The sequence below is a fragment of the Falco rusticolus genome, chromosome 4 (assembly GCF_015220075.1).
Source record: "Falco rusticolus isolate bFalRus1 chromosome 4, bFalRus1.pri, whole genome shotgun sequence".
NCBI classification, from domain to species: Eukaryota; Metazoa; Chordata; class Aves; order Falconiformes; family Falconidae; genus Falco; species Falco rusticolus.
The window spans coordinates 80,362,400-80,375,328 of record NC_051190.1 but is presented as its reverse complement, the minus strand read 5'-3'; the positions used below and the strand labels follow the sequence as shown (position 1 = coordinate 80,375,328).

Sequence of the window (12,929 nt, the reverse complement as noted above, 5' to 3'; positions counted from 1 at the left end):
AGATTCCTCCTTAGCGAAATAGAAATCGCTGTTTATCTCTAGGAATGGTGCAGAGGTGAATGTGTAGGGCATAAGGCTTGTCAGACTCTGGGGTAAGCATATATCATGTGTGCTAATCATGCTGCAGAAGGGCTTTTCCTATGAAGCACTCATAACACATAATCTATTTCTACTGAACTGTTGTGTTTTGTTTTGTTTTTTTCTCTTTTCCTCTGTAGTAGTGAATTGTGGTGACATGAGGTAGGATTTTGCTCTTATTTACACCCTGTCTAGGTTCATTCAGTTCCAGGAATCACAAGAGGCCATTTTAGACATTAAAAAAGAAATGTCCTTGGAATGTCTTTCTATGTCATTTTGCTTTTGCCAGTGAAAACATGCACCACTGTATCACAGTTATTGTTTGGCCTGAGCATTTGCACAGATTATAGAGTGCTGTCACAATTTCTAGTAACTTCAACAGTGTTTGCTTCAATATAACAGTAGAACTAAATGACCCTTGATCAACAATTTTTCGTAATTGTTTTATTTTGCATATCCCACACCAACCAGCTTCCAGATGTACATGAAACTTGTAGTCTGATGCTGAGCCACACATTCAGAAAGTTTCATATTTGACTTTGATATAATAGCATATAACAGTATCTAAAGTTTAACGACTTTTAAAAATAGAATTTCTCTAAGCTCTGCTAGCATCTGCTTTAAATGTTTACTTAGAGTGGTTAATTTATTGAGCAAGTTCTTAACTGGGGACTTGATAAAAGTGACCATTCTGAGAAATGCTAGCTGATATTCCCAAAGAAGTGTGAAATAATTCTTTTGAATATCATTTTTGGGGGCATTTTAGAAAATACGTAGCAGATTTGGAGTTTGTCCTTGATTATATGATTATGTTCTAAAAAAAATGTTAGCTTTGTTTGCTTGATTAAAAAGTGAGGCTAATCATAGTCTTCAAGCATGCAAGGACTACAAGAACAAAAAAGGTTATTCCCTCTTCAAACTGTGAAAACAGCATGTTTGTTCTTAACTTTCTCTGAGTTACAAGGATTTTTGAACTAACCAAACCTGTTTGCAGATAAATTGAACTGCAGTCAACTTGGTTGACTATTGGTTTTGTTGGCTAGCTACTGGCAGTGCTTTGTTCCTTTGGCACAACAGGGCTGTGCACAGTAAATACTATTCTTCCCTGCCTTGAAAATAAAAATTCCTCACAGGTGAGTCTGAAATGGTTACACAGACAAGAACTAATGGCAATTGCAGACCCACGCTTTTCTTAAATAGGTAGAAATAATTTTTTTTCTGACATTGTTTTCTATAACCTAATGGCAGAGACAAGTATATGATTACAAAAATCACTACATAAAGAGAAATGCTATCCTAGAACAACATCCTAGTTGCAATTAGCTCTGAAGTTTGCTGGATCTGTGTCTGAAAAGGGACTGATTTTTATTATTTTTTTCTTCTCCTGATTTTAAAGAATCACTCACCAATATTCGAGTGAGCAGAGGTTATCTTTATTTGGCAGCACTGGGTGCATGGGGGATTGCTCCGCCAAAGTCATGCACACCGTAGGGATTTTTCAGTCCCCTCTTTATACAAGCAACTCATACCTATTCATTAACTTTTCAGGAATTCGTTTACATATTCATTACAATTCCAGGAACTCATTTACATATCTCACTGAACTAGTGACCATGATCTAAGTCCTTGTCTTTGCCACGTTGTATAAACAACAGGAACTTAGGACCAGATAGCCTTTTTAAAGTTGACAGATCCAAGGACTTAGCAATTATTACACCCGTCATGTTAGCAATAAGGGTCCTTGGACGTTTCCCAACTTTTAGATAAACATAAGTACATCCATCCTATAGATAAGTGGTACATCATTCATCATTCACTCCCCAGCCAGTTTGGGAGGAAAAAGGTGCTACCTGTGCCACCAACATTGCCTCGCTTAAGGTCTTCAGACCATCATAACTCTAGAAGTGAAACAGAACAAGGTCTTAAAAAAAAAAAAAAAAAAAAAAAAATTAGTCAGGATGACATTGGTACAATGCTCTGGGTGATGCTCTGTTTGTGTTGAGAAAGGAATGTACTCTGAATAATTAGAAAAGATAAGGTGGGCACCTGAAGGAGACAAGGAGACCATCAAGTCAGGAAATCATTGAACAAAGAAAATTAAAAGGTCTACTCCACCTAGATCCCTCCTACTGTGAATGGAATGATTGGGTGTCAAAATCAAATGAGTATGTATGTAAAGATGTAGTGTAACCTCTCAGGGAAACTGTATAAAATACCTAACTTTTCACTGAAAACTTCGGAGCTAGTTCGTTCGGTGCGAATCGGCTAGCTCCCCAACATTGCACGAAATAAATACCTTTGCTGCTTAAAGACAAAATTTGTCTCTGAGAAGTTACTCTGTGCCTTTTTGGCATTAGAAGGATACATTCAGCACAACCTAGAAGAAGCTTCTGCTGCCTACATTTCTTCTCCAGTGAAAGAGGACAAGGGAACAAAGGTGGTGGGTGGTCTTCATACACTGTACTGTGGGGGAGGTGCTTAGAGACTGCTCATGAGAGGGCTAAGGAAACCCATGAATTCTGAAAGGAACAATGGTCAATATATATATATAAAGATCTTGTTTCCATCTATTTGTTCAGCAGTTGATACTTTAAAAGGATATTCAGTGATCTGAGAAATTCTGTGTCATGCACTGCAGGGGGCTTGGAGAATTACATCTCAAGCCCTGCATCCTAGAGAGAAGTGCTAGTTCTGTGCTTCCAGTTTAGCACTTTTCCTGAAAGGGACAAGTTGTGACATGATGGACTTGATGCTGTATTCCTGGGTGTTTCTTGGCGCACACCAGGTTTAGAAGTAAGTCACTGTTCTCCTCTGATTGTAGCCCATGCTGAAGGGTTGTATTTTTTTATTTCTTTTTAGTTTCTTGTACAGGTATGGATAGCTCATATCCCTGAGTCCTTGTACTCAGAAACAGGTGTTAAAACCTGATAAACTGAAGTGTTCTCTGTTTTTTTTAAGCAATACAAGCAATACGGACTAAAATAGAAATTAATTTAATTTTCTTTTAAAATTGATTTAATTTTCTTTTAAAATCCATTTAAAAGCTTGCTCTTTTTAAATAGAATCTAAGATGAACATTTGTTTCATTTTGTATCTGCAGATACTGGCCTGGATGAATAGTTACTGGTGGTTTCTGTTAAGCATAAAGTCAACATACTAGAAAGATGAATAGGTTGTTTTAAATTTTATTTTGAATGTGTGTCATGAAAAGTAAAAATGGGAGGAAGTTATATACAAAGGTATACACCAAAAACTTGCAGAATAATGTGGCCTTTTGATAGAATTCATTGTTTGAGAGCTAAAAATTCTCAGATTAAAATGCTTGTCAATCAGTGGATTGTTGTGAGGTTTTTTTGGTGGGTTTTATTATTTTTTTTTTTTCTCTGAAGAAGTGGTACAAATGTTTTGTATGCTGTTTCCCTGGAATTTGGCTGAATGAGAGTGTGGAAGCCAAATGTATAAAATGTTTTTATTATAATGAACTCTGCTACTGTCATCTGTATATGTTGTTTAGGATTAGGTGCGGTTGTGCTTGGAAAAAAAAGTATTAAGTTTCCAGCACAATGAAGCACAAATAAAGAATTCTTAACTGAAGATTAAATTAATGTTATTCAATGCTAATAGACTCTTTTTTTAGCAGCGTCAATCAATAAACAAGGCATTTCAATACGCAAACCTTCAAATGAAAATATTCACGGCATGTAAAAGGAAGGATAGAAGAATACGGGAAAAACAAGGCTAGTTTGTGGTGAAAGCAACGTATATATTTTTTGACCACTTAACAGTGGGTTTTTTTTGGTGGGTTTTGCTTGTTTTAGAAATTATCTATGCAGTAGTTGAGGCTTTGGGTTCTCGTGGTTTTGGTGGTGGGTTTTTGGTTTTTTTTGGTGCATGGGAAGAAGAGTTGGGGTAAAGGGAATTGTTTTTGTTTTTGAAGTATGCATGCATCTGATTATAAAACATGAAAAAATCTTCAGTATCTGGAATTTCAAAGTATTGTTTCTGCTTTTTCTTATTTAACTCTTCATTTTCTTCAAGAAAACATAGGAATTTGATGTATGTGAAGAGAATTTTTCTGCCCAGCGCTGTTCTGGACTGGACTTCAGTGCTTCATATTTTGAAGACAAATGCATTTAATTGGATATTTATAGATCATATATTTGTTTGTCTTAGCATTGTTTGATTCTTTTATTCTCTTTTCACTACTACATTCCTTTTTTGCTTCTGCAGTTTTAAATATTCCTCCAGCTTCTGCCAAATTTCTGAGCACTTGGAGCTCTTGGCCATTCTTATGTGGCTCAAATGTCTTCATGAACTTGTGTATTTTTACCATTTCCAGTCATAGCCCTTGGTCTTATGCAGATTATTTCTTTTTCTTGTTAATGTTGGATTTACATGGGAAGCCTGTGAAAGGATGTTTAAATGAATTTAGCTGACCTTGACATTTCCCTGCCCACTGAGATCTGCCCAGTTTTCTTTCTATCTGCATCTCTGTACCTCCTATCACATAGTCTTTTTAGCTCTATTTATTCACTTTACTGGGAAATTTACTTTATTTCAATTTTAGTGTTTTAAAATGCTTTTTTTTCCTCTGGAGACAAGTTATTGTGTCCCACTTCTGTAGAAAAGAATAAACCACGTAATGGTCTTGTACATCAGAAATCAGTCTTTCTCAGTAACTGCTAACAGCTTAAAATATATGATTTAACCTTTTTTCTTCATCACTTTTTAGGCTTAATGTTCCTTTGTATCTGACTGTTTCATTGGTATTCGTGGTTATCGAGTTAAGCTGGCTAGTTTAAGACCCTTTTTGTCAGTTTACAAGGATATATTTGGCTTATCTTTACTAAAGTCCCATTTCTCTTATAGTCTCCAGACATCATGATCTTTATCATCTATTCTGGCTTTCTTATGTTAGCAGAGTTATCAGCATATCAAAAAAGTTGCTGCAGGCCCATCCTGAAAACTCTGCAGCAATGACAGTGCTTTCCCAGAACCACTGTGCAAAGCCTTAGGGATGCGGCCCTAGGGAACCCACGTACCTACCTCCTTGCCTTAATCCTTTATTAAAATCAAATGGGGCAAGGACTTCACTCGGTATTAGTACTCTAACTTTTTGAACCAGAAACACTCCGTTGTATCACCATAATAATTTTAAAAGGGGTTCCTGGCTGACTGCAGCCCAGAGGCCATCTCATACTATGCAATGATTATATGCTTTCTTTAAATCTGCTGTGTACTCTGATCTTATTTCTTTATCTCTCTTTCATTATCAGCTATGTGATTTGACATATTTGAAACACTGTGGGCCTATCTTCACTTACTTCTTCATTTATTTAAAAATAATTAGATAGGAAAGTAACTAACACTGTTAACAGCCTAGGATTTTTAAAAAATGCTATGCTGCAATGGAATTTTTTCTTTCCCTTAGCATTTTACCTTACATAAATTTTTTAGTTAAGCCAGAGATTGCTAACACAGTTATGCTTAAACATCACAAAAATTTTTAAGTCGATAACTTCTCAGTGTACCACATCTTCGTAGGACTGAATGTTGTTTGGAAAACAAGAAATGTAAGTTAAGGTTCCAGCAAAACGTAACAGCTTGCAGACAATAAAAAGTAAACCTTAAGCAAGTAATAAAGGGACTGATGTAGGTTGTCTTCTCTGTATGTTGCTTCTTGCCAAAATGCTATAGGCTTACCAAGCTAGCCTCAGTGTAGCAGCTCTTCTTGTTTGCCTTTGCCATAGCAGCGTGGATTGCCAGGCTGGCACTAGGCGGGGAGTCTGCACTGCCGCTTTGCTGGTGGGCACTGATGGTTCCTTCTTGAGTCTTGCTTTGTCTGATGGAATGATATTTTGGGATCATCAGTAGACAAGATACTTGGGTACAATAATTTTTATTTTAAAACCTACATTTGTAATAATGGAGACCAGTTACAAAAATACAGAACTACAAGTTGTTTTAACATTATACCGTATGATAATGAATCTCGTTACCAGCTCCAGTGTCTTATCTAGCTTTTGAGTTTTGTCAGTGACCTGAATCTTCTGAGAGCTATGCTTTCTCTGTTCCTGTATTTAAAGGAAATCTCTAGACCAGGCTGTTAAGAACCTTCTCTAACCAGGGATAACGTAGCTTGATTGTAGCTTTCTTTTTGGATGATCCTTGTTCTCCTAGCTTTTACCATACATTGTCCAGTGGTATTACTCTTTCTCATCTTCCCCAAGTTTCTTGAAATTTTTTGTAATGCCTTTCTTAATTAGATTATGGTGTTGGCTTTAGGCTTTAAGTGCTGTCCCCTACCTGCAGCCTTCTTAAGGCAGAATGCCTTTGCAAAATGTGTGTGTAAATATTGCCAGCTCCTTAAATTTATAACGTTTGTTACTATCTTTCATAAGGTCAGATCTATTTTCATTGCCTATGGTGTTGGTGTGTATCGCTGAGTTAGCGTAAGATCCACTTACAGCTGGAGGAGACACAGAAGCACTTTAAGGGTGTGTTTCATTTATTCTAGATGTCTGCTTGGAGAGTGACTGACTTCATCCTTAAGCTGCATTGCCTAGGAGGCTGGCTTAGGTATCTACCTTATGTCTATTTTTAGATAGATTCTCTGTATGATAAAAGGTTAATCTGAAGACAGTAGGTTCAGAGAGCGCAGCCTTGACTTGATAGTTTTAAAATTTAGGGCAGCCCATTGCATGAGTGCTTGGTTTAGATTAGGGTCAGCTTTATCCCAGGAAACAGGGAGGTAAATAAGAGAAGAATACAAAGTATTTTCTAAGGTGCTGGAATATGAATTTCCTGAGAAAAATGTATGGGCGAGAGAGATTCTTTTTACAGAGAGAAAATCTCTTTACAGAAGCTTGACATTTAAACCTGATCTGACAGAGAACAGTCATGAACATGAAATCCAAATGTCACTTCTGTGCTTGCATAGGTTTGTTTCTTTATATTGTAGGTATCCACAGCTGTAAAATATCTAATTGTATTTACTATAGCAGTAAAGTTTGGTTTTTATTAATTTTTATTATTGTAAAGAATGCCAATCAAAGTAAGGAAATCACTGGAGTGACTACTGAAGTGTAACTGTCAAAATCAGAATTCAAACTGACGCAGGTGCAAAGCACTTTCTGGAATTAATGCTGAACATTCTCACTGATCTTAGTTGGACTTGCATGGTTAAGGCGCTATATATACTGGTCAGTCTGGTTCATAAATTTACACAAGCCTGGGTATTTGATATAATTTTTTTTTCTTTTTGATCACAATATACCCCAGTATTTTCTTTACTATCAGTATAATTTTGGAAAGCAGTGACTACTACTCGTTTATCCTGGGTGATTTACAGAACTTTCTTTGGCAAGAATGGCATAAATTGAAATCTTCCTTTAGGCATCTCTGTGAGCAGTCTCTTTAATTCTTCATTTCCCTGGAACTGCAGTGCAACTTCCTGAAGTCCAGGTGCAAAAGCTAAAGCTGAGACCGACAGGCTGACCAAATCATAACGCTATCCATGTGTCTTGCTCGCTTGCTAGTAATTCCCAAATCTGAATATTTATGTATAGTTTGTTTTAGGTAATAAGTAATATTAATCTGTAAAGGAACCTCTGAGATGCAAATAGACTGTGCTGAATAAATAACAGTTATTATTCATTAAAATGCAAATGCAGATAGGCATTTAGAGACAATTTAGGTAGTCAAATTAAATAGAAGACAGAATTAGACACTTATAAGATGCATATAATATATTACCACGATTGTTGGACACAGGCATCATAAAGCTCTGTGTTTTGTCTTCAGCTTTATGCTGCAGCCTCACAACAATTTTTTCTCTAATGCTTATTTAAAGTATTTAGGTGCCACAGCTTGTACTCAGATTTTGTTAGGTGTGTTCTAAAGATGACTTTTTCTATGGCAGTAAATTTTAGCTGTATGACTTGCACTCACTTTAATGATTTCTGTAGTTAAATCCCTGGACGTTTATCAAAAAGCCTACTCTTAGTTTATGGAGCATGGTGGATTGGCACATTTTAGTTTAGCACTGAATGAGGGTGTATTTTCCAGGTTTACATATGTTTTATACCTTCATTTCAGTGCACAAGAAAACTATTAAGTCCTCTACACACAGATGTCAGTCAAAAAACCAAGAAAAGTGACAATGAATACTATGGAGGGCTCATTTTGAAGTAAGTGCTCAGGAGGGCAGTGCTCAGCATAAGGATGATTTGTAGCAACTCTGGGTTTGAGTGCTGTCGTGAAACGTGAATTAAACAGCAAAGTGTACCAGGACTTTTGTGACATGGACACAATTGTACTGTGTTGTTATTAATTTTTAAGTGTCCTTTGAGATCATAAATTTGCAGGAATCTGCTAATGGCTCTGTGATAACAGAGATTGCACTTAGTCTAATATTATTGTTACAAGACTGCTTCATTAAGCCATATCTGCGTGTATGCATACACATAGATAATTAATGCTAAGTATGACCACATGACAACATTTAACCCTTCATTATCTCTGTAGTTAGATCTTAAAAAGATCAAGTAACGTAAAAATAATTGTAGGTAATGTTAATTAGTAGTCTGTTGAATCCCTCAAATCTAGAAAGAAATTGGATGCAAACAGAAATTGAGTGATGGTACCCTGTCTACTAATAATCATATCTTAAAGCAAATTTCTTTTAGTTATTATTGAGAACATGATTTTTTTACATTTGAAAACTAATTTACTTACTTTTTTAGTGAGCTGAAGTGACTGATTTCCATGATCTGTAGAAGAGCTGGTTTTGAACTTTTCTTCTTGTGGAATATTATTGTGAAATTTAATCATTTAAGATCCTTTTGTAAGTACTATGAAATAGAATCTAGTAAGAATGAATTGCTTTTTATTCATTTCTGTTTGCCGTATGATAGCACCAAAATGGAAGATAATTTTAATGTCATTAGAATTAATTAACATATATTTGGCAAATATAAATTATGGTCCAAGTCCTCGGTGAATTTCAAATTACATTCAAATTGCAATGCAATCAGTGGTATTTTACGGAGTACAATCTCCAAGACTTTTTCCATTTGTGTCAGTCCCTGAAGTATAATGTGAAAGAATCATTAGGTAAAGTCACACAGGAATTGTTTCGCTCTTTTCTGAAGCCAGGCATTCAGTGGCATCAAAACCAGATACAAAGCAGAGTAGATAGTGATCTGGAATTGTAATGATGCAAGGAAATGAAAAGGTCTGAGAATTAAATATTTCATATCTTCATTCTGGTTAAGTATAGCCAAGGCAGAGGGAAAGGAGAATCACAATATAATGCTGTGTATAAATGCTACAGCAGAAGTTGGATGATTGCCCTTTTCTTTTATGTATATTGACCCTTAAAGTAATTGGGATGGTGACTCTAAATTTTCACACTGGTGTCACTCACTCTTTGCCCTTCTGCCAGCTGTAAATGTCTCCAAATAACAAAAAAGGAGGCAGAACACATTTTTCCTATGGGGAAGTATTTTATTTATTTTCTTTAAACAATTAGGCAAAGGGTACAGTGTGCTGTAAATGACAGAAATGGAAATTCTCTGCATAGTGGCAGAAGTGAAGTAATGTCACTATGGAGGCTAGAAAAGAAAATCTCCGCCCCCTTCCCATGTGCAGAACAGTGATCATGGACAAAACCTCATTTCTTCCTTTGAGTTTACTTGTAGTGGTTGCATCAGGACCCTGCAATGCTTATAGCGTTCCCTTTATTATACCTTTTTACTCATTTGCCTAAAACCTTCACCCATCTCCCTGCTGTCTGTTATTATTTGTCCCTGTTAAGATGGACTGCTATCTCTACCAAAGAGAATATTTCATAATGGATTTTTTAAAATTTACACTATTTTTCATTTTAATGTCATTTAAAGATGCTTAGATATGGCAGTAGTTATGTCCCTATAAAAGCCTGCTTGGGGCCAAGGAGTCACAGACTGTGTAAATAAATATAAAGAATACCTTCCATTGCCAAAGTGTTTATAGCCGTGGTGGGAATTCTGTGATTTAAATTTATTTATTTAATGTAAGCCTCTTTGTAAAATTGGTATCTCTGAGCTTATTATTATTCTGTTCTGATTTATCTGTGGCTTACAAAATGTACAGTTGTAAAAATATTCGTTCTTCCTGTGTTACAATAAAAGTGTATTTGCAGATAGGACTATTAGATACATGTAAATGTTGGAAAAGACAATGAGGAGAGAAAAGATCCAAAGTGGATTTGGACTACTAGCATATTCGAGACGCATAATTTCAAGACAGGGTTACATATGCAAAATTAGGAGTTTAAGATTTGCCTTTATACTTCAGTTTGAATTTAATTGCATAAATGATTCTTTCAATGAGCTTGTAATGTCTGTCATATATAACTTTTTCCTGTTCAGTTGATTGATTCACCCCCCACCCCCCTTTATATGATGTGCGTTACAGATCAGGTTTCCAAAAGCCTGGAAACTTCTCACATAATATGCCCAAATGTAATGAAAAAATTTCCAACTCTGTTATAACCAAAAGAGGAAAAAGCAAAAGTGAGCTATCAAAAATGCTCTGTGTGTGTGTGTGCACACACTCTGGTCCTATTTTACATTAGAAAATTATAATTTCTGTGACGTGGGGCTAGCTATCTGAAAATTAATTGCTTGAACTGCATGTATTCATACAGTTCAACTCTACAGAAGGTGTAAACATTAGGTAGTGTAATCTGGGACTATTTAATGGATCTACATAGAAATTACAGAATGCAAAAATGTGCCATTCATAGTAGTATTAGTATAACAGTTGTGATTGAATGAGGTATTATAAAATCTTTTCAAAGCTGAAATGTGTATAGGGCGTGGAAAAAATCTGTATGGAAAAGAACTCCCTAGCAGTGACCATTTGTTTTGGAAATGAGCAGATATAGATCAAACAAACATTGAAAGATGATGTTCTTATTGAATATGAGGTTTATGAAATGATGATTAAAAAATAAAGCTCAAATAAACCCCAGTGAAAATAGTGATAGTTTTACATTTTATCAGCTGTCAGTAAAATAACATAATTATTTTTGTAGTTTACAGGAAATTTGATATAAAACAATGACAAAGGTAATGAGCACAACTAGAAAGAAACGCTTCTACTTATGCTTAGCCGAACCTTTTGCCAAGGAATGATAAAAATGGATCATATGGTGAAAAAGAGGTCATCACATCAAGGCTACTTAAAAAAAAAAAAAAGTTTGAGGAAGATCCCGTTTTCCTGGGTTTTGTATCTTCTAGTAACTGAAATTACTACACTGATTGGAAAATCATCTGTTTAGGGCCCTCTTTAAAACATTCATTTTAACTCATGATCTTCTATGTATTGGAACAATAAATGGAGATACTTCTGGCATTCTAATTTTAGTAGTCAGGTTTCTGTTTGCAAGTCAAATAACAGGATTCATATTCTTGGTTATAAGTTTCGGGTGCTGGATTGGTGTCATGATGCTTCCTTGTACAATCTGTTGCAGATTCTTGTGGTAAATGGCAGCAAATGACAGCTCTTCACTGCATATGCATTGCTTCTGAATGCTGTTTGTGGCACCTCTTTATTAGTGGAAGGCTCAGAATAAGTTGGGTGTGTGTGTGTGGGGGGGTTTGTTTGTTTGTTTTTCTTTTAAGAAATGTGGCAGGAAGAGGGAGAACATCTACATCAACTGTCTGTTGCATTCTATCAGAGCTGCACTTTTAGTCATAAGGGTTGAAACTGAGTCACCGGAACATGTGTCGTTCTGCTTTTGCAGAGGATACTTCTCTTTTTTTTTTTTTTTTTTTTTTTTTTAAATACTGCTGCCTTGCAAGGCTTGATGGACCAAAGGCCTTAGGGTTGAAGTCTGAAGCATTTCAGCTTCAAACTTAGGAAGGAAGAAGAAAATGAACTTTGTCTTATTGATATTTATTTCACATCTATCTAATTGGAAAAAGCCAGAAAGAGTTCCAGTCTCTGAATATGAACTATATCTCATTCCTTAAATGTAAATTCATTTATTTTGAAATGTCAAGAATAGGCAATCCACCCTCTAGCAGAAACTAGTTTGTATGGTAAGGACTTGTCAGGATTTTACTATAATTCACTCTTGAGGCTGTAAAGATTTGCGTCAAGCTGAAAGCTGAATGTGAAATATCAGGCTCATAATAAAGTTAATTTATCAAAGTTGGCTGAAATTGGCTTTATTTGAAACAGTTCAGAGGTTCAACCGAAAAGAACTTTGTTCCTTTTGACTGTTCTGCTCTGTGCATTACTCAGGTTAACTTGTTTGTATATAATAAGCTGTTTTGTGGTGCTTGTATGAAACTCTTGGGGTGTTTAAATTGTTGCCTTTTTTTTTTTTTTTTTTTTGTGGGGGGATGGGGACGGGACTTTAACATATGGGTGAGATTTAACCCCTATTGCCTCATCTGAATATCTGTATATCAGAGTTCCTAATTGTGCCCATAGAGCTTGATCTAAAATGTCCTGAATTAGAGTAGATGTGTGTCATGGTTTAACCCTGGTGGGCAGCTCTGCCCCACGCAGCTGCTCACTCACTGCCCCAGGGAGGGACAGAAGCAGAAGGGCAACAGTTAGAGAACTCGTGGGTTGACATAAAGACGGTTTAGTAAGTGAAGCAAAAGCCACGCACACAAGCAAAGCAAGGAATTCATTGCCCACTTCCTACTGGCAGTCAGGTGCTCAGCCCTCCCCAGGAAAGCCGGGCTCCATCATGCAGAATGGTTACTTGGGAAGAGAAATGCCATCACCCCAAATGTCTCCCCCTCCTCCACCTTACCCCAGCTGTTACTGCTAAGCACAACGATGTATGG

At 36.2% G+C, this 12,929-nt stretch overlaps 1 protein-coding gene and 1 long non-coding RNA gene across 3 annotated transcripts in view; one reads left to right on the top strand and one right to left on the bottom strand.

Annotated features, from left to right (window-relative positions):
* The window catches only part of THSD7A (thrombospondin type 1 domain containing 7A), a 287,802-nt gene that overhangs the window by 32,683 nt on the left and 242,190 nt on the right, over positions 1 to 12,929 (top strand). The window lies entirely within an intron of this gene.
* LOC119146402 overlaps positions 1 to 12,929 on the bottom strand; it is a 31,390-nt gene that overhangs the window by 619 nt on the left and 17,842 nt on the right. The window contains exon 2 of the long non-coding RNA XR_005103726.1: positions 5,782 to 5,920. This is a non-coding gene — a long non-coding RNA (uncharacterized LOC119146402). The remainder of the gene's footprint in view (positions 1 to 5,781; positions 5,921 to 12,929) is intronic.